General features: G+C 39.0%; 1 long non-coding RNA gene across 1 annotated transcript in view; it reads right to left on the bottom strand.

The window, feature by feature from the left end:
* Positions 1-1,043: 1,043 nt before the first annotated feature.
* The window catches only part of LOC134344792 (uncharacterized), a 63,767-nt gene continuing 42,962 nt past the window's right edge, over positions 1,044-21,848 (bottom strand). Inside the window, exons 2-3 of the long non-coding RNA XR_010017522.1 lie at positions 2,611-2,791; positions 1,044-2,020 (exon numbers count right to left, since the gene is read on the bottom strand). This is a non-coding gene — a long non-coding RNA (uncharacterized LOC134344792). The remainder of the gene's footprint in view (positions 2,021-2,610; positions 2,792-21,848) is intronic.

Below are 21,848 nucleotides of genomic sequence, written 5' to 3'. Positions count from 1 at the left end.
GGTGGGTAATTTGGGAGATAGTTCAACCCTTGAGCTCCTTATTCTGGATTTCTGTGTGCTGTTAATTAAGAACTCAGAGTTCTAGATGCTAACCTGAATGTCCTTTCTGTGTCTTAAGTGATTGTGAGTTAGGGATTAACACATTTCATCCAATAAGTTACACTTTATCAGTGAGGGACAGAGATAGATCTACTCAGTCTATCCACTCACTAATCTCTGACAGAACTCAGAAGACAGTATCTATTTTAACAATGCAAAATGGGTGATGTTATGTTACAATACCTTTTTCTTTACCATTAATTCCAATTGAAAAAAAATTAAAAACAGACAACTGGTTAGTAAAACTTCTTTTGTGCTCTGGATGAGGTTAGTTTCACCTTAACATGATATTGATGGAGTGAATCCAAATTTTGTTGAAATAATATTGTCCCCACAGAATGATATCATTTTAACTATTTTTGCTTAATAACTATCAGTGGTTTTAATGAGTGCAGTGGAGTTGATTTGTATTCCTGTGTCCAAACACATTTGCAGTGTGTGCAGAAGGTCATAACCAACACGTTCCTGACATTTAACCATGGTTTCACCTTTGCTTTTGCATATCCATTGACAGCATGGAGAAGAGATACAATTAGTCACTGCCACCGTCCAGAAATTGTCCAGCAATAAGTTTATCTACTCTGACCATATCTTTTTTATGCAAATGTTTAAAATTCATGACATTCTACTACCTCACTGGAGAAGCCCTTACCTTTTCATTGACAGACTGATTGAAAAGAAATGCACTAAAATTACATTGCAGGAACTCTGATTTTAATGTCTTGGGAATAAGAAACGCTGGCAGCTGAGCAAGATTTTGAAATTACCCCCACTTATATTGGGCATTTAATTCTTAGAGTTTCTGCTTTTCCTGCCAGGAGACCTTGGGTATTTCTAAAGAAATATTTCATGCACATTTTAACTTCAAATTTTGAAAGTTCAAGGTAAATTTATTTATCAAAGTACATATAGTATAAGTCATCTTATACAGGTACTACCTCGAGATTCACTTTCATTGCAGGTATTCACAGTAAGTGCAAAGAAACACAATTTCTTTCATTCATGCAAATTATTATTTCACAATTGCCCAAGAGCTAAAAGTCAAAAACTAATATTGAACTGTGCATTGATACAAGAACTACTCCATTAAGGGTTAGATATTACCCTTGGGGCTCTCAGTGACTTTGGTTAGTTTCCAAGCAGAGAGGCCCAAGGCCAGGCCCAACCATCCCCAATTGACAGAGCTATTTCTGAAGTTCAATTTAAAGTTCAAATTTAATTGTCATTCAACTATACACATGAATACAGTCAAACAAAACAGTGTTTCTCGGGGGCCAAGGTACAAAACACAGTACCAAAAGTCACACACAACACATATAATTATGATAGCAAAAAGAATATACAGTTAAAAACATATGTAATAATATAACCCAGGTCCCTGAGTGTCATGGCCTGTAGATGGATGGTGCATGGGTGTTGTCCGGGAGCCACAGTTCTGCAAGAACAAGCCCGCAGCACTCCTGATGTCATGCAAGTGCAGCTGCAGATGAAACACAATCCAGCTTGTCTTCCACCAAGTGAATACTGGATGGCGACACTGATGGGAGGAGCTCACCCCCAACACAGTACGGAATCCAATGGCACCCAGCCAGCTCCGACGTCTCCTTCCTCGGCAGCCACAACGGGTGACCCCAAGGCGTGAGGGCCTAGTCAGACCCAAAACCAAGGCCACACAGTTCCCCCACAGTCGGATTCACCAATGAACTGGTGACTCAGATTTGCAGTATTCTATATTATCAATGTCCAACAGGGCCTTGTGACTTCAGAGTCTATCACCCACACCATCTGTTGGATCAGGCAATGCCTCTGATGCCTTCTTTGCTGGCTGGCAGAAGTCCAGCTCCATCAATATCGAACATCTCGCTAGTGGGACAGACCTGCAGCACCTGATGTTGTTGATAACCAGCAGTTTCTTGCTATCCTGAAAAAGATGTAAAAGATGAACAATCGCACCTTTGGTAGAACCCAACGGGGCCGCTGCAGATCCATTTTAGTGGATGAAGCAGGACAAATAAATTAACTCTTTCGAGAAGTTTTGCTCCATAGAACAAATGCTTGTTTAAATGGAAATGAGGAGAATGATAAATTCAAAGATATTTTGTTTTATTTTTCAACTAGAAATTTAGCTTGCCTGTTAATGTCACAGAGTATACCTTTAAATCACATCATGAAGAGATCCCACATCTTATTGCTTCACACAATAAAGCAAAATTCATTAGAAGGAACATGCATATCCAATCAACATCAACCTGTATTTATGTGGTGTAACAAATAAACTAATGGAGGAATTCAGAGGGTCAAGCAGCATATGATGTGGCAGGGGTAATGTTAATATTTCAGGTTGACAAAAATGCATCAGTACTGGTAAAATTCACAGTCACCCATCATCACACTTCAGATGAAAATGAAGGCTTTATGCTTGATACACAATGGGGCACTTACACAAAGCTAGAAATTATTTGGATTGATAAAAAGAAGTAATAAGAGATCCAGTTTATTATATGCACTTACTGCAATTTCAAAAATCGTGTTACTTCATCAGTTCACATTTCCAATATATCTTTTCAGCTAACAGCGTTATGCAAACCCATCAGTTGGATATGTAATCAATCTTCAGACTTTTGAAGCTATGTAACAGTCATTCAGGCAAAGCTGAGTAGACGTTCTGAAATCTTCTGAAAGTAATACTAGACTGTAATATAGAAAAGAAATTGCTTCAATTAAATTGAGGAAGGTAATTGTTATTAAGCTGCTATTTTTATATGATAGCGAGCAAAAAAGTAAACTTTTTTTATCGCCTCCCTTGTGCTTTGATGATGAAAGCACTGTGAAATTCAATTTATGCTAGACTGTCTGCTTTTCAGAATTCAATTTAAAGGTGATACAAAAAGGTATGTAGAGATCAGGAAAGACATGATTTAATTGTTTTGCATTTTAAATTAAATCCACAATAGCTTCATAAGAACACATTATCCCATTGCTCAAATCTAATTTTCAAAAACTATGATCAATGCCAAAACAGATGAAATTGCTAGTTTTTAATTTATGGAGCATATTCCTGGTTATATGCGGTAATACATTGGAAATTACTAAAATCAGCCAATCTTGTTATCTTTCAGTGAAATAAAGGGTTTTTATCTATAATAACTGCCACAATTTACTGTTCAGAGCCAAAATTTGTTTATTTGCATATTGCTGGAACACTTCCAACTTAATTTTTATTGGTTAGCTTGCCGGAAAATATTGTTAAAAGTACAGGCTTCATAAAAAAAAATTCATCCTGAGGTACAATTGCCAATTGCCTCTCTTGCATAAAAATTCAAATAACATTGTAGATTTCTACACGGCAAATGTGATGACTAAATATCAAGGTTAATGGGTCACTAATATGGGTCACGACTCAAAAATATTAATTTTCCAATATCAAACATCAGAAGTTCTGTGAATTCACTTGCTGGATTCGAGATCACAAGTTAAGTGGAATTTTTCACTTGACAGTAATTACACTACCCAATCGCACAAAAATGATTCAATTGATCTCCAAATTTCGTCCCACTGGAGTCAATGGCTCTAGGGCACTGGTCATGTATTTTCCTGCTTTATCACTTCATACTTTTGCAAATCAGGTATATACTGTAGATCTGTCAAATAAAATTGTACAGAAAGACAATAGACAATAAATTTCCTTCTGATATTAACACTTAAATTTATTAAATATTCTCCTAAGATTTATTACTCACTGAAGTCTAATTTCAAGGAATTAACAAATTTGTGATTTTTAAAATCCAGAAATGATCATAATAGTTCAGGAATAATTCATTCTTTTATATTAAATTTCAACTTTCATGCCACTTCTAAATTGCTCAGCTAATTGCAAAATAGCAGAACTTGATACCATTCCTTTGCCTTTCTCCTATTAGCATTGGCCTCTGCGGTCAAAAGTCTATTGTTGTATGCACAATTACATGTATGTACAGATGCAATGAAAAGCTTACTTGCTGCATCATCACAGGCACATTGCTTCAGATAAGCAGCATTCACAAGAAGAGCAATTATACAAGGAAGAACACAATTAGAACAGAAAATGTCCATTGGAGTGCAAAGTGATCATAGTATTGCTATACTGAGGTACAGATTAAGATTTTGCTTGTTGAAGGGAAGTAGCAATTCTTCAATCTGGTGGTATGGGAATTCCACCTTCTATACTGTACATCATGCCTGATGGTAGCTGCATTAAGATAGCATGGCCTGAATGATGGGAATCTTTCCTTCCTGAGGCAGCACCTCCTGTAAATACTATTAATGAGGGGGAAGAGTTGTCCTTTATCCAGTGTCCACTACTATCTGCAGCTTTCTCACATTGCCATACCAGACCATGATGCAACAGGACATCTGTAGCAGTTGGTTAGTGTTCAGTGACAAACCAAACGTCCTTATCCTCCCAACGAAAAATGTTGGTGTAATTTTGTTATGATTACATCAATAGGCTGGTCTCAGAACAGGTCATCTGATACTTTAATGTCCCAGAATTCAGACACATGCTTGATTAGGTCGGTGTCCATGTATCATATTAGATAGGAGAGCCAGGTGGTGTCACTGTTAGAAAACATAGTCTGTAGTAGTAGCCTGAAGACTCAAAAATTACATCCATTTTCATGTCATCAACAAACTTGGAAAATCTACACCCTATTCCTTCCTCCAGATCATTCACATAAACTGCAAACTGAGGGCCGAAATCTGATCCTAGTTACATCTGTCCAGCATGAAAATAATCTGTTTACTTTAACTTCGGTTGCTATGCAACAACCAATCCTCAATCCATGCCCATGGCCCCTGATGTCCTGGGTTCTTAACTAAAGTACTAGCCCTGTGCATCACTTTGTCAAATACTGTTGATGATCCAAGTGAACCACCTCTACAAGCTCTTCTTTATCAACTCTGCTTGTTAGATCCTTGGAGAACACTAGTAAATTTCTCAAATGTAATTTACCTTTCATAAAACCATGTGGAGTTATGATTACATTAAGTTTCTCTAAATTACAAATTATTTAATATTTGATTGTAGGCTGCAGCATCTCATCAATTGCAGATGTTAAACCGAAACACCTTATGAAATATGTTACGTGCCTAGACTTGTCAATGAACAAATTCAGCAGAAGCCATGGAGGAAGTAAAAGCTGACAGTTGAAATTACATGCAAGATCGTGTCAATGGGAATGGCATCCAAGAATTTGGAGATTTTATTTACCAAAATGATTTGGAGAAATGGTAATCCACAGTGAGTGTACCATAGCAAATCCAGTTACAAAACTATATCTGCGGAGCACAAGTAAATTAAATTAAACCAGTTGCTATCATTGCAACCATTGTACCCACTGCCACCATTCTCCATAATCTTGTCAGATTAGAACAAAGTGATCAATTTGACAAAAGGAGGACACACTTCACCAGCCTGATATATCAAGATGAGATCATGGAAGTAATATCAATAGGAAATTACAAGGAGTTTAGAGTCTGGAAGTCCAAAGAGGAAATACAAGGGGTGATTGATAAGTTTGTGGCCTAATGTAGAAGGAGTCAATGTTAGAAAACCTAGCACATTTATTTTTCCTACATTTACACACTTAGTCCAACGGTCGTGGAGCATACGGATCCCTTCTTTGTAGAAGTGGGCGTCATGGACCTCCAGAAGTGGTTCACAGCAGGGGTGATTGATAAGTTCATGGCCTAAGGTAGAAAGAGATCAGTTATTTACTTCAAACTTTCTGCATTATCGCTCAAAGAGTTGAACTGCACGTGCATGTAATGAGAGCGTCTTGGACTTCCAGGTGGTCCACAGCAGAAGTAACTGATAAGTTCATGGCCTAAGGTAGATGGAGATGAGTTATTAACTTCAAACTTTCTGTATTTCACTCAAAGGGTTGAACTGCACGTGCATGTAGCGAGAGATATATAACTCATCTCCTTCTACCCTAGGCCACGAACTTATCAATCGCCCCTGCTGTGGACCACCTGGAGGTCCAAGACTCTCTCGTTATATGCATGTGCAGTTCAGCTCTTTGAGTGTAAATGCAGAAAGTTTGAAGTTAATAACTCATCTCTTTCTGCCTTCGGCCACAAACTTATTAATCACCCATGCTGTGGACCGCTTCTACAAAGAAGGGATCCATATGCTCCATGACCGCTGGACTAAGTGTGTACATGTAGGAGGGGACTATGTTGAAAAATATATGTGCTATTGTTTTCTAAAACTGACTTCTTCTATCTTAGGCCACAAACTTATCAATCACCCCACATAGGATTCAATGGTGTGTGTGTGTGTATATCACCAGAAAGAGCCAAAAATTTAGATTGGCAAGGTTTTACGAACATTGGGACATAACTCAAGAAAACTCACTGTGGGTTCAGCTATCCAATGCTGAAGCAGCCCATGAAAATATGCCAACTTTCATCAGGAAGGATGGTTAAAGTAAATACCACTTACCTGCACTGAGCAGATTACCCCTTATTCCTTTAATATATAAAAATCTATCAATATCTGCAATGAATAAACTTTGTTAGTAAGCTCCTATAACATTCTTTGGCAGAGAATTGAAGGATCATCGTCCTCAGTGTAGCAATTTCTTCCTAATTGTTGGAACCCTTATTTTGAGACTAAGAATCTTAATTCTAAGCTTTTTATCTAGTGAAAGTATCTGCTCTACTCTTAATGCAATGTAGTTGAGATCCAGTCTGGCTAGTTTCTTCTCATACAATAAACTCAACATGCAGGAATCAATGTAATCCTTCTCTACAATTAAACTCTACCACAAATGGGAAGACCAGACTTGTGCACTATATCCCGTATATAATCTTACCAGTATTCTATATAATTGGAAAAAGAGATGTCTCTGTTGAAAACAATGTGAATTTGAAGTCAAATTTTCACAATGAAGTATACTGCACTTTGGTTTGAAGCTTGTTGACAATGGTCTACAATCAATAATGGGCAAAGAAGAAGCAATTACCTGTGCACCAAAGCCTGAGAATGTAAATGTCAAAAAGATGTTCCCAGGGGATGTGATAGAATCATGGTTTTGATCCATTTAGTTTACAAATCTAATGAACGGAATCAAATGAAATCCTTTTATCCTTCATATCACCCAACTTCAAATAGAATAGCCCAGAATCAGTCACAGTAGTTAAAAGCTTTCAAGACATTTTGTAGACACAGCCAAACTCAGCATAGAATATCCAGATTAATTTTGTTTAATAAGTTCAGAATAAGTCTGCAAACAACCTGCAGAACTTTCGATGGAGTTAAGGCTGAGAATCTGTTTAAGCCTTGTTCTGTTAAGCTTGGCCTCAAGTGTTGAGCAGGAGCAGAGTCAAGATACCATTGACATTAACCAGGAAGAATTCAACTTCAAGCAGAACATTTATGTTCTTAGCCCACAGAACAATTGATTCTCACAAGGAGGAGGTAGGAGGTAGGTTTGTGGAGGAGAAACAATTGAAATTTTATTGAAATTGGTGGCAAGCTCCAAAGTGTTCATGCAGACCAAATGATCTCAGCTATTCTTGAAGCAGGTCTTGATGGTAAGCCATTTGCGCATGAAGCTGAGTTGAAGTTGTATCCAGATATCCAGTTCCGATTTCAGAAAGTGAAAGGATAATTTAACTCATCTGTTTTATATATATATATATATATATATATATATATATATATATGCCTGCTTTATAACAGTGCCACTGATTAGAACACCTTGTCTGTAGCAAGACTGAGAAGACTTAACATTCCGTCTTACAAGAATTGTAAGAATTCTGTCTTACAAATCACCATTTTAGAATGCAACTGTGAAGACAATGCAGCCACTAATTATTCACTTCTCAATGTTATATTTTACCTGAAGCATCTTTGCAACTATTCTTCATTATTTTAGAAAACCTTTAACGTTGGTTAGAAACAGCAACGTAATTATTGCACTTATTCTAGTCAGATTTCAACCTCATTCCAGAAAAGAGTTTCATATCACTGCTTCAGAATGAGTTTGTTAAGCCCAAAGGTTGATCAGAGGTCCAGATCAAAGGTCAAAGGTCCACAAGTCGATGCCTGATGGCTGAAGCTGAGATTGTGAATCTCTACGAGTCGTCTGGAGAATCCACAAGTCCACTGGAGGCCGGAAGTTGAACACAGCCTGCCCTGGGGTTAGACATCTGTGTGTGCATGAATTTGGACCAAGAAATGGTGCATGTTTGCATGTTTTGCTGTTTGGTTTGTTCTGTTTTGTTATATTCTGTGCTGTTCTGCCGAGCACGGTGGGCATGCTCTGTTAGTGCAAGAATGCATGGTGACACGAGTGTGGTCCCAGCAGCATATCTTTGGGTATGTTGCTTGTTAACGCAAACAATGCATTTCAAAGTTCAAAGTAAATTTATCATCAAAGAACATCTATGTCACCAAATACTACCATGAGATTCATGAACTTGCAGGCATTCACAGTAGAACAAAGTACAATAGAATCAATGAAAAACTACACACAATGACTGGCAATGTGCAAAAGATGACAAACTAAAATAAACTAATATAAAATGGAAGAATAAATAAATAAATACATACCTACTGAGAACATGTGTTGTAGAGTCCTAAAGTAAGTTCATAGGTTGTGTTCAATGTTAGGGTGAGTGAATATGTCCATGCAGATTCAGGAGCCTAATTATTGAAGGGTAATAACTGTTCCTGAACCTGGTCATACAGGACCTAAGGCTCCTGTACCTCCTTCTTGATGGTAGCAACAGAAAGAGCAAATGGTGTGGGTCTGTGATGATGGATGCTGCCTTTTTCAGAACATAAAAGGAGCAGGAGTAGGCCATCTGGCCCATTGAGCCTGCTCCGCCATTAAATAAGATCATGGCTGATCTGACCATGGACTTATCTCCACCTACCTACCTTTTCCCATAACCCTTACTTTCCCTACTATGCAAAAATTTATCCAACCTTGTCTTAATTATATTCATAGAGGTAGCCTCCATTACTTTATTGGGCAGAGAATTCTATAGATTCACCACTCTCTCAGAAAAGCAGTTCCTCCTCATCTCTGTCCTAAATCTACTCCCCCGAATCTTGAGGCTATGTCTCCTAGTTCTAGTCTCACCTACCAGTGGAAACAACTTTCCTGCCTCTATCTTATCTGTTTCTATAAGGTCTCCTCTCATCCTTCAGAATTCCAGCGAGGATTGGTGATAACATATCCTCTTTGCTGATGATCAGCACTGGCACACCTCAGGGGTGTGTGCTTAGCCCACTGCTCTACTCTCTGTATACATATGACTGTGGCTAGGCGTAGCTCAAATACCATCTACAAATTTGCTGACATTACAACCATTGCTGGTAGGATCTCAGGTGGTGACGAGAGAGCGTACAGGAGTGAGATAGGCCAACTAGTGGAATGGTGCCGCAGCAACAACCTGGCACTCAACGTCAGTAAGATGAAAGAGCTGATTGTGGAATTCAGGAAGGGTAAGATGGAGGAACTCATACCAATCCTCATAGCGAGATCAGAAGTGGAGAGAGTGAGCAGCTTCAAGTTCCTGGGTGTCAAGATCTCTGAAGGTTTAACCTGGTCCCGACATATTGATATAGTCATAAAGAAGGCAAGACAGCGGCTATACTTTATTAGGAGTTTGAAGCGATTTAGAATGTCAACAAATATACTCAAAAACTTCTATAGTTGTACCGTGGAGAGCATTCTGACAGGCTGCATCACTGTCTGGTATGGGGAGGGGGCTACTGCATACGACCGAAAGAAGCTGCAGAAGGTTGTAAATCTAGTCAGCTCCATCTTGGGCACTAGCCTACAAAGTACCCAGGACATCTGTAGGGAGCAGTGTCTCAGAAAGGCAGCGTCCATTATTAAAGACCTCCAGCACCCAGGGCATGCCCTTTTCTCACCGTTACCATCAGGTAAGAGATACAGAAACCTGAAGGCACACACTCAGCGATTCTGGAACAGTCTCTTCCCCTTTGCCATCCAATTCCTAAATGGACTTTGAGGCTTTGGACACTACCTCACTTTTTTTAATATACAGTATTTCTGTTTTGCACATTTCTTAATAATCTATTCAATATACATAATTGATTTACTTGTTTATTACTATGTTTTATTTTATGTATAATTATTTTCTCTCTCTCTGCTAGATTATGCATTGCATTGAACTGCTGCTGCTAAGTTAACAAATTTCACATCACATGCCGGTGATAATAAACCTGATTCTGATTCTGATTCTGAGTACAGTCCCTGTTATGGCAGTGCTTTGTAGATATGCTCAATGGTGGGGAGGGCTTTTCTGTGATGTATCCACTACTTGCTACAGGGTTGCCCTTCCTGGATACTGGGGTTTCCATACCAGGCCATGATTCAACCAGTCAGAATACTCTCCACTGAGCATCTACAAAAGTTGGTCAAAGTTTTAGCTGACATGCCAAATCTGCACAAACTTCCAAGTTCAGGTGATGCTGTGCCTTCTTTGAAATGGCATTTAAGTTCTGGTTCGAAGGAATTTAAAGTTACAGACCCTCTCCACTTCCAATACTCGAATGAGGACCTGCTCTTGAAACCCCAAGTTCTTCCTCCTGTAGTCAATAATCATCTCCTTCGTCTTGCTGACATTGAGTGAGAGGTTGTTCTTGTGACCCCACTCAACCAGGTGTTCAATCTCCCTCACTTTGATTCAGCGAACAACAGTGATGTTGTCAGCAAACTTAAGCATGGCATTAGAGTTATACTTAGCCTCACAGTCATGTATAAGGTGAGTAGAGTTGGGGGCGGGGGGGCGCTAAGCCCTTAGCCTTGTGATGTACCTATGCTGATGGAGATCGTGTAGGAGATGTTGTTGCCAATCCAAATTGACTGGGGTCGGAAAGTGAGGAAATCAAGAATCTAATTGTACAGTAAAGTACTGAGGCCTAGTTCTTGGAGCTTATTGAATAGTTTTGAAAGGGCAATCGTGTCAAAAGCTGAAGTGTACTCAATGAAGAGCATCCTGATATGTGCATCTTCACTGTCCAGATGTTCCAGAGTTGAGTGAAGAGCCAATGAAATGGCAGCGCTGCTGACCTGTTGTGACAGTAGGCAAATTGGAACAGGTCCAAGTCACTCCTCGTGCAGGAGCTGATATGCTTCATGACCAGCCCCTCAAAACACTTCGTCATAGTGGATGTAGATTCTGCTGGATGATACATTTCACTGTTTGTTTCAGTGCACGTATAATAAATAAACCTGAATTTCAATCTGACTCTGAATAATGTTCAAATTAACTACCCATTATGTTTACTCAATAGTTAATCTGATATTCATTTACACATGAAAAAAAATGAAGCCTCATTCCACATGCATCAGACTCTTTACGCCCCCAATGAAATACTGAGGAGTGAGGATACTGCTATCATATAGGATCGCTCAAACCACATTCATACAGCAATTTCTTATAAAGGGCAATGTGATCACGAGCAAGTAATTTGTTTAATTGCTGCTTATTGAGGGCTAAATATTCACAAGACCCTCCTACCCTCTTTCAAAATAGTATCACATCTTTTACATCAACCTGAAAATAACTGCCAGGGCCTTGGGCTGATGCCTTATCTGACAGTCAGCACCTCTGTAACTGCAGCACACCATACAATCAGCAGAGAAATCTGTACTCAGGTATATGGGATGGAACGTAATTTCTGGAACATTGGACTGCAATATAAGAATACCACCGACTGATTCACAAAAGAGACAGGGAACTAATGACCCATATTTTACACTTGGTGTGAAATGCCCACAACAATATTATATGGACTAATCAGGCCACAGGATAGAACTGTGGAATGCTTTTTTATTGAACAATTAGGACTATTCCAGGTCTAAAACCAAAACAAAAAGAAATCAGCCAAGCTACAAATCTAATTAAACACTCTTTGATCAATTACTAATGTCAACAACACATTGTTGAACATTTTTACAATTGAAAAAAAGGTACTTTTTCAATTTAGGACCAATTCAGAGAGGATAATTTTCTCATCTTTTCAGATCTGCCACTAACGATGGACTTGAGAACAGCAGTAAAACTGCAAGTATCAGCAACTTGTGTCAGTATTAGCACAACTATGTGTTTTAACAGTCCCTACTGACAACCTTCAGCCAACCTCTGCTGACAGCTGTCATCTTCCACAGCAGCCTTTAACTCAATCCACACTGCACCTACAAAGCTTACTGCATGTTAGCTCAAGTGGAAACCTCTAACATCAGACCACATTACTTCAATGTCAAATCCTGCAAGTACTGACTTAAAGTCTTTTCAGATGCTTCGTTGTCTAGATATGTCTTTTCTTTATTTAAAACTATTCTGATAAATGAGCCTTAACGTTATGATATGAAAGACTTTCACAAGATGATAATTAGATACACTTTTTGAAGCAAATCTCGGTGACAAATAGAAAGCTTTACTGTAAATTGCTTTAGCCACAGGATCTAACTTGAACCTCTATGGAGTTGTTCACATCAGTGAAACCTCAGTTCTCATCTCAGTTATGCCAAAGAAATACTCAAAATAGATTTCATAGATTTAAAATTATAGTCATAGATTCACAAGCAATATATTAAACAACCCAAGCACACACAACATAGAGTCATAACGTGCATGTTAGTATGATATTTGATAGTGAATCCTTGCCATTCAGAATTGATTTCGCCTCATTTTTCCAACTGGAAAAGGAGCTTGCATGACTGGTCATTGACATAGATAGAGACGTACTCCATTTATTAAGCCACTTGCCTCATGATGGTACTTACACAGAATCATACAGCATGAAAACAGTCCCTTCAGTCCAACTGGTCCTTGCAGACCAGGATTCCACCAAAGCTAGTGCCATTTGCCCACATATCTCTCGAAACATTTCCTATCCATGAAGCTATCCAAGTACCATTTAAAAGATGTTAATAACCTTGCATCAACCACTTCCTCTGGCAGCTTATTTCATACACTCACCACCTTCTAGGTGACAATGTTTCCTCCTTCAGGCTCCTAATTAAATCTCTCCAATCTCCCCTTAAATCTGTATTGATCGGTCTTATTTCTAGTGGTGATGAGACAGTCTACAGAGGAGAGGTTGACACTCTGATGCACTGGTGCCAAGATAATAACCTCACCCTCAATGTCCAAAAAACAACAGAACTGATTGACAGGAGGAACAGAGACAGGCTTGCCCTGATCAATATTCTCAGCCATGATCTCAGAATGGCGGTGCAGGCTCGAAGGGCCGAATGGTCTACTTCTGCACCTATTGTCTATTGTCTATTAATGGGACTCCAGTTGAGTGTGTGAGTAGTTTCAGGTTCCTCGGTATACACATCACCGAGGATCTCACCAGGACCATACACACCGACTGTGAAGGGGGGGGCGGTGGGTGAAGCACAAGAGCATTTCTTCCACCTCAGACAACTAAAGAAATTTGGCTTGAGACCACAAATCCTCAAGACATTCTACAGAGGCACCATTGAGATCATCTTGACCAGCTGTATCACCACCTGGTATGAGAACTGTACCGATCTTGATCGCTGGGCACTGTAGAGAGTGATATGGACATTACAGGACATTGAGGACATTTACAGAAGCAGGTACATAAAAGCAGCCTGGAAGATCACCAGGGACATCAGTCACCCCAACCATAAACTGTTTCAGCTGCTTCTCTCTGGCAAACGGTACTGCCGCATGAAAACCAGGACCAACAGTTTCTTTCTACATAACATTAGGCTTAAAAATTCACAAACCTGTACATTGTGATGAAGCCTTAACACAAAGATTTTTACTCCCTCACATTGTGGAATGGATGTAAGATTTAAATAAACTCAATTAAATTCAATAACCTCTAGCTCTTGGTTCCTCAACTCTGAGAAATAGATTGCACTTATTGACCCTATTCAGCCCTTATGATCTTATACACCTTTATGAGGTGTATACCCTCATTCTCCTACCTCCAACTTATAAAGTCCCAAATTGTTCAGCATCTCTTCATAACACAGTCCCTCGGGTACTGGCAGCACCCTCAAATCTCAGCTGTGTTCTTTCCATCTTAATTGCATCTTTCCTATAGTAGGATGACAAAAACACAATATTCCAAATACAGCCTCGCCAATCCTTTGTATAACCGGAAACTAACATCCCGACTTCTGTATTCAATGTCCTGACTGAAGCAGGCCAATGTTGTCTTTACTTGCAAAGCCATTCAGGGAACTTTATACGTGTACTCCTAATTTACTGACTATCAACAGTGGGGTCTGAGAGTGTTGTAGCACAAAGTCATAACCAGATTTTTCCCCCAAACTGCTACACTTCACACTTATCCAAACAAAACTAATTTTCCATTCTTTGGCCCACCTATTTATCTGATCAAGATCTCTCTGTAAATCCTGGTGATAGCTTCACTGTCAATGACACCACATTCTTTAGTGTCAATTGCATACTTGCTAGCCATGCCTTATATGCTCTCATCCAAATCATTTATATAGATGACAAGTATCATCAGGCCTACTCCAACTCCTGGGGAACACTACTGCTCACAGGCCTCCAATCAAAGAACCAATCTTTCCCCATCACTGTCTGCTTCCTATTGCCAAGCCAATTGCGTATCTAATTTGCTAGCTCTCCCTAATTCCTAGTGTTTCAAGAAATGACTTTGGCTCAAGTCAGCCAGGCCTCGGCAAAAACCTGGACTGGCTTCAATTTGCCTATTGCTACAAAAGTTGTACAGCAGACACTTTCTCACCAGCTCTCCAATCTGCTCAAGATCAGCTGGACATCCAGAATACATATTTCAGACTACTGCTCATTGACTACAGCTCAAAATTCAAAACCATTATTCCTTCAAAACTTATTTCTAAGCTCCAAGACCTAGGCCTCTGTACCTCCTTCTGCAATTGGTTCCTCATCTTCCTTCCTAAAAGATCACAATCAGTATTGATTCTGACCACCTTCTTACTGCAGTTCAGGACTGCATGCTTAGCCCCCTGTTCTATTCTCTTTATGACCGTGTGGCTTGGCATCTAGTGTGCTTTGAAATTCCTGGGAAGGTGGGAATCTGATAACTCAAATGATGAGCTGGCAATCAAGGACAGCTTCAAACTATGTAGTGGAGTGACCATAAATGGGAAGAGCAATAAACCAATATGCCCCTCCTAATCCTAATAATGGGAAATAAATTGAACATTTTCTTCACTATTCCATGTGTTGTCACCATTGGCATTGATCTTGTGGTAGAGTTGAGCGATCGTTGAATGGACATGTTGTCCATTGGTATTCACAATTACATGTTTAATGTTGGTATGCTTATTTAAGTGGACAGTTAATCCACTTAGTAAACCACCACCAAACTGGATAGGGGATTATTGGGGCTTTCACTTCCAATTTTTTTTCATTGACTCTTTTATCATGTAAAATACTGATGCTCCTACTTGTCGACATATGGTTTGGCTCCTCCTTTAATTTCAAGCGCGACCATCAAGTACTTGTGTGTTCAATATCTATTAATATTAGTGATGTAGTTCTCACTGAAGCTGACCTTTAAAGTGCCTGTAAACTCTTTCAGTTTCTGCACACAGCAGACCTGTAATGTTCTGCCTGTTCACCCCTAAGAGGTACAAAGTGATGAGCTGTTAAGTGCAAGATCAGTGTGCTTCTTCCTATGGGTGCTGTCTGGCCTGTTGCATTCCACCAGCATTTTGTGTGTGTTGCAGTAATGTTTTATAACTGAGTTAGGCCTTAAAGATTTATTTTTTTGTCAGTAATTGAAGTAAATGAGATAGAGACCAGCTAGTTAGCTGTAACTTAATTTGTTGAGTGAAAGTTATTGATAATTTTGTAAAAAGGAGCTAGTCAATAGCTCTTAGACAGGCATAATCTCTTATCTCATTCCTTTCTAAGTATTTGAAAACATAAGAAATGGTTCTGTTTGAAACTAACTGCAGAGAGTACTAGTCAGATATTGCAAGATGGAGGGCTCACACATTGACTGAAGGGATTCTGATACAACACTCAGGTCTTGGATTAAAAAAACACAATTTTCAAAAAAAAAAACAACTTGTCAACAGCTAGATCATTCTTTTGAAGTAAGAGTCTGGTAACAAATTACTGACCATTTCAGTCCTGCTTGACAGTGGGTCCTCATTTTCAAAATGTTTTCATAAATCCTTACATCAGAGGTTTTCAGCCCTTTGACTCAAAGCCAGCTCTCACAACAAATCCATCAATCCCATTCCCCCACATTGCTCTCAGAGCTTCCCAATCACATTCCCAATTCTCTTCCCACCTAGCTGTGTCCGTATCTTTAAGCTAGCTAGTTAAGCTAACAGCCAACATTTCTTTGGGATCTGGGAAATGAAGCTCCAGGGGAAAACCCAAGCAGGGGTATATGCAAATCCATCAAGCTGGTTCAGCACCCCACCCCACCCCAAAAAAATACAGAAGCAACCTAACCAATCTCTAGTGGTGGATAAAAGTTAACTCTCTGCTGCTTCTGGCCACACTGAATTAGAAACAGGGACGCTGGCACATTTCCTATATAGTGTATAGCCAGAATTGACTCCGATATTCCCCCCCGCCACCACCATCATGTCTGGATGCAGAAGTCTTATCTCACTACTTCCTGGAGTCGAGCAGCAGACACTATCTGAATAGTGACTGGGTCTCAAGTAGTGTAATAAAGAATCTCTGCCTCTAATATACACCTAACATTCAGAGATATCTAGAGACCATTATAACTGAAGCAAAAAAAATTGAAAGCAACATTACATAATATTAAGAGTTAAATAAGAACACCAAAGTAGATATAATTAAACATAATAAAATAATGATGAATACAATTAAGTTAAAATAATGGGACAATTAAATGTTTGCCATACAATCTTCATTAAAATCAGTTGGGACTCAGATCCCTGGAGTGTAATTAAGTGACCAATTTTTCCTTCCCAATTCTTGAGAAGTTGTGAATTTATACATTAAACCACACGTATGTGAAAGTGTAGGACGATGTGGAGGAAAAGGTAAGATGAAGGATAGAGAGGCCAAAAGCGGACAATTAAAACAAATAAATCAAGTTGTCAATGTTAAAAATACAACCATTTCTATCGGAAATTTAAGCTACTTGAACCTATACTGTAATTACTGCACCTATTTTCTATGTTTCTATGTTTCTATGTTTCTATGTAATAGTTTGAAGCTGAATACCAACAGTTCTGACCAGAATCATCAGTAATAATCATAAGATCCACCCCAGCAAAAGGTGTTACATCAAACTCTTCATTGTGTTGACTGCCAGATGATATTGAGCAAATTAAGAACAATTCGATCTTAAAATGACAATAGGAGATGCAGCAACTTAAACACAAGTGATTCAGCAGGTGCTGGAAATCTGATGCTGAGCTCCTCCAGTACTATGCGTGCATTGCAGCAATTTAAGTTATTTCTGCTTGTCAGTATTGTTAAACATGTGATTCAAGCATCCAGAAATAAGTGACAAGGAAGCATCTAGTTACTTGACAGTTGACAGAAGATATATTGAACAACGTTACTAATTATTAGAGAAATAGTGCCCCAGTGTTTTTCTTGTATTAAATTCTGTAAATTATCTTTTTAATGTGATGATACTGACAGATTTGTCTGCCTACATTAGCAATCCTTTTCTTTGGTATCAAGATGAGAATGATTCACAGTATGTTTACAAGAAAATGTTGTTTCCTTGTAGTTCACCCATTACTGCATCAGATGGATTTTTCATGGTAAAGAAGCCATCAAAATTGTAGCCCAAGCTTGCAGACAAAAATAAAATTTCTGACAGCATTTACCCAACAACACTACGAAACCACTAAGCTTTTTGAAAATTAGTCAAAAACTATTCCAATATCAGTTTTGAATGAAAAAATTAGCACTAACGTCTTACACATTTTGCACATTCTTATCTGGTTTAAAGCTGAGAACAATTTGCTGAAGAGAGTACATGTATTCTAAGCTGTAAGCAACATTAGTGAGCAGTGGAGTAATAAATTATTGATGGTCTTTGGGGAAGCTTTCCAGACATTCCTCTCAAACCAATCCGATGTGAGCAACATGAAGAAAGCAGTCAGAGGAAGGAAATCCAATACTAAAGTAAATATATTTCACAGCCATTAATTATAAACATAGAATAACAAAATAAAGCTCAATTCATTGTAAGAAAAAAGAACTCCACGAATCTGATTCCCAAAGATTCTTAATCATATGTATTTCCTTGGGACATAACCCTGAGATCACTGAGCATTGTACTCAGCAGCCTATCAATTCAAACACATATCTACCATGACAGCTTTCTCACTGCGGATGAGCTCAGCATGAATACTGATTCCAAATCACCCATTGGTGTTATTAAAAAATTATTGAACAGATGTAGAAGGCTGCTGTTATCAAAAATTGACAGGACAAGAATTGATTAGGTTAAGAGATGTTTTGGAAGTGGGAAAGCATTATAAATAATTTTTCTACTCAGACTTTTGCAAATCATTGAAAGGGTTTGTACAGTACTAAATATGTAGCATCATTTGGTGACACAAATTGATTGGTAGCCATTACAAATACAATACCTGTGAAATAGTCTTTTGGCAGTCAGGAACTAACAGCCAAGGGGTCAATGGAAAAATAGAACAAGCATATAAAATTCACTGCTACTGCTAGCTCTGTACTGAAAAAAAATCTGCTATCATCCTCTTGTGTTCATATTTAATTGTTTGAGTCAAATATAAGTAATTATTTACTGATGTTATTCCTTAGTTCACTTCTTTCAATGGTAACTGATAATACTTCATTAAGTTCTCCATTAAGCTTTGCATGGTCCAGTATATTTTCTATGATCAGGATCCCAATTCTTTGAGCTGCTTTTATCTCCCATACCATGGACTTCTAGGGACCTGGGCCTCCAGCCTCATACTCCTGTTGCAAGCCTAACTGAACCCAAAAATCATCTCTCAGCAAAAGAGGACCCCAATCCCAGATCTCATTTCCTCGTGGCCAATTTCAGTAGTTACTTAAGTCACCATGAATTCTGGCTTCTGCCTGCTGGCGATAAACATATTACAACTGATTTTAGGTGGCTGTGGCAAGATATGTAATGACCCAATAACTTAATGTCTCCTAGGTCCCTTGTTCTCAAGGGATGGACAGATACCCTTCTATAGGCCCCAGTGTTCGACCTCCTCCCTACAACCATTCTCCCTCTCACTGAATCACAGGAAAGAGACCAATATGAATTATTCAGTCCACCATACCAGTGTCAGGTGAAATACAAGCTCTGTAATTGGTTTAACATTGGCAAATATAAAGCGAAAATCATTGTTTTGTATGCCATCCATACAGATCACTCCAAACTCAAGTACATAGATATAGTACAAAGGGAAAAGCAACAACAGAAAGCAGAATATGGTGTTACAGTTACAAGGAGATCTCAGTGAAAGTAGACAAGTTAGGTACAAGGACCATGGTGAGGGAGATTTAGAAATCAAGGGTTTTCTTATTGCAAAAGGGGGCTGTTCAAGTGTCTTATAACAGTCAGATATAAGCTGTCCTTGAGCCTGGCAGTGTATGTACTCAAGCTTTCATATCTTCTGCCTGATGGAAGAAGGGAGAAACAAGGATGTCTGGGGTGGGAGGGCTCTTTGATTACGTTGGCTGCTTTCACAAGGCAGCAAAAAAGAATGGACTGAAACAATGGAGGGGAGGCTGGTTTTCCATAATAGACTAGACTCAGTGGAAAGCATTTACCATTTTCTATACCCCACATAATTTTGCATACCTCTTACTTTTACTCCTAAACTTAATATATTCATGTTTTCTTTAAAAGAAAAAAATGCCTTTTTTCCTTTAAGCCTATCCTCTGAAAATCTTGTCATCTAGGGAACTATAGATTTAGGCATCCCACTCCTTCTTTGTGGAAGCATGCTTACTTGAAACTTTAGAATCTTATCAAATGCCTCCCATTGTTTTGACACTACTTTACCTTCAAGTACCTCTTTCTATTCCATTTGTCCTCAATCACTTCTCAAACTAGTGAAACATGACTTTTAAAACTTACCGTAGTGATGCTAAATCACTGTCAAAAAGATTCCTCTCCCGCTGATTCTCCATCTAACTGCCCAACTCCATAAATTACAACTAAGACCAGAAATGTATTGTCTTTCATCCCTTTCCTTTCCTCACTTGGTTGTGTTTGCTGTATCCATGCTGGTGAAAAAAATGCACAATCTAAGAAGCTTTTAATGGATGGCAGTTAATTTTAGGGTAACTCATAAGGCCATTATTGTCCTAGTGTTTTAACGCATGTTAGAAATTTGACTACAATTTCAATTTTTAGTCTTCCTCTGTGTGTCATATCAGATTTTATAAAACAATGAATGAACATCTGTCATATCAATGACCACTTAACTCCTTCTGCACTCACAGCAGGTGGGATCTGTGGAGTAAATACTGTAGGTCTGTTAGTGACTAACTGTCTATTAATGTCTGTTGATAGCTGATATGCCCTTCTGTAAGTCTGGACACTGGGAAATTAAGGAACATTGTGTGCTACAAGATATCAAGGAGTAACCGTTAAAATGTCTAATTGATTTATGTGGATATGCTGAACACTGTGTTAATGGACACAGGATGTGTTTGAAAAAAAAACAAGCTGGATTGAGACAGAAGTTCAAGGAGTTTGCCTGTCTCATGGTTGGTCCAAACTTGTGAAGCTTTTGAATATGTTGGGCTGCTTTTTCATGAATTTCTTTGGACTTCGCCCAGACCTGGAATGTGACTGGTTCCCGGTGCCCAGGGATGGTTTCACCAGTGAGTCAGAAATTGGAGCTCCCCTGACAACAAGTAGTGACTGAACATCATTAGCTCAGCAATCTTTGTAGAACTCTTGCATCTATTTGTGTGGTTTATTTGTGCTTTCTATTTTTCAATAATAAATTACACTTACATTACTTTGCTGTGCTTGTACACTTATTACCACATCTCCTGGGCACTCGTATAGTTTGGGTCTGATTAATCCAGCCCATTACACTTTGGCACTGTGAGCAGGGTCCAGAAAAGTGTAGAGTTGGTCCAGCAAGTCCAACAATACCATACCTGTCAGGTCCCCGGATGGGCAGATAGCTCTGAAGGTTTTGGATCACTGACTAATATTTAGAGAAATTGGGGTCCTCCCAGATGGTGGAAGAAGGTATTTGCTGCGTTATCTGAAGTTGAGCTTTAGTATGTAATATCACAATGCCTTAAAGCATATAGCTTTTCCCTCTATGAAGGATTCTCTGCCTCAACTAGGGTGAATTTTTATGACTGCATTGATGCAGTTGAGTATTGAAACAGCTGAGTTCTGTGAGGAAAACAAGTTACGGCAGCAGGAGTTGGCATCTGAGTTCTCAGAACACAAGTGGAATGGAACATGTTAAATGCTCCGAGCCTAAACAGACTACCATGACTGACGGGGATATCTAGTGAGACAATGATTCGGATGGGGATGAAAGCAATGTAAATCAAGGCTCACCTCCTCTTAAGTAGTAAAAGTTAACCAGGAACACGAATATGACCAGAGCTTTGGCCGCAGCCTCTACTACCACTGGGACCACTATCGGTAACTACCCTACCACCGAGTTACAAGATTTAGCCCAGTGGTTGTGTCAGGGGCCAGGGGAATCCTTGTCCAGCTGGCTCACCCACCTGTG

The sequence above is a fragment of the Mobula hypostoma genome, chromosome 4, assembly GCF_963921235.1.
Source record: "Mobula hypostoma chromosome 4, sMobHyp1.1, whole genome shotgun sequence".
NCBI lineage: Eukaryota > Metazoa > Chordata > Chondrichthyes > Myliobatiformes > Myliobatidae > Mobula > Mobula hypostoma.
The sequence above is the reverse complement of the archived record's forward strand: the minus strand, read 5'-3'. Positions and strand labels throughout refer to the sequence as shown.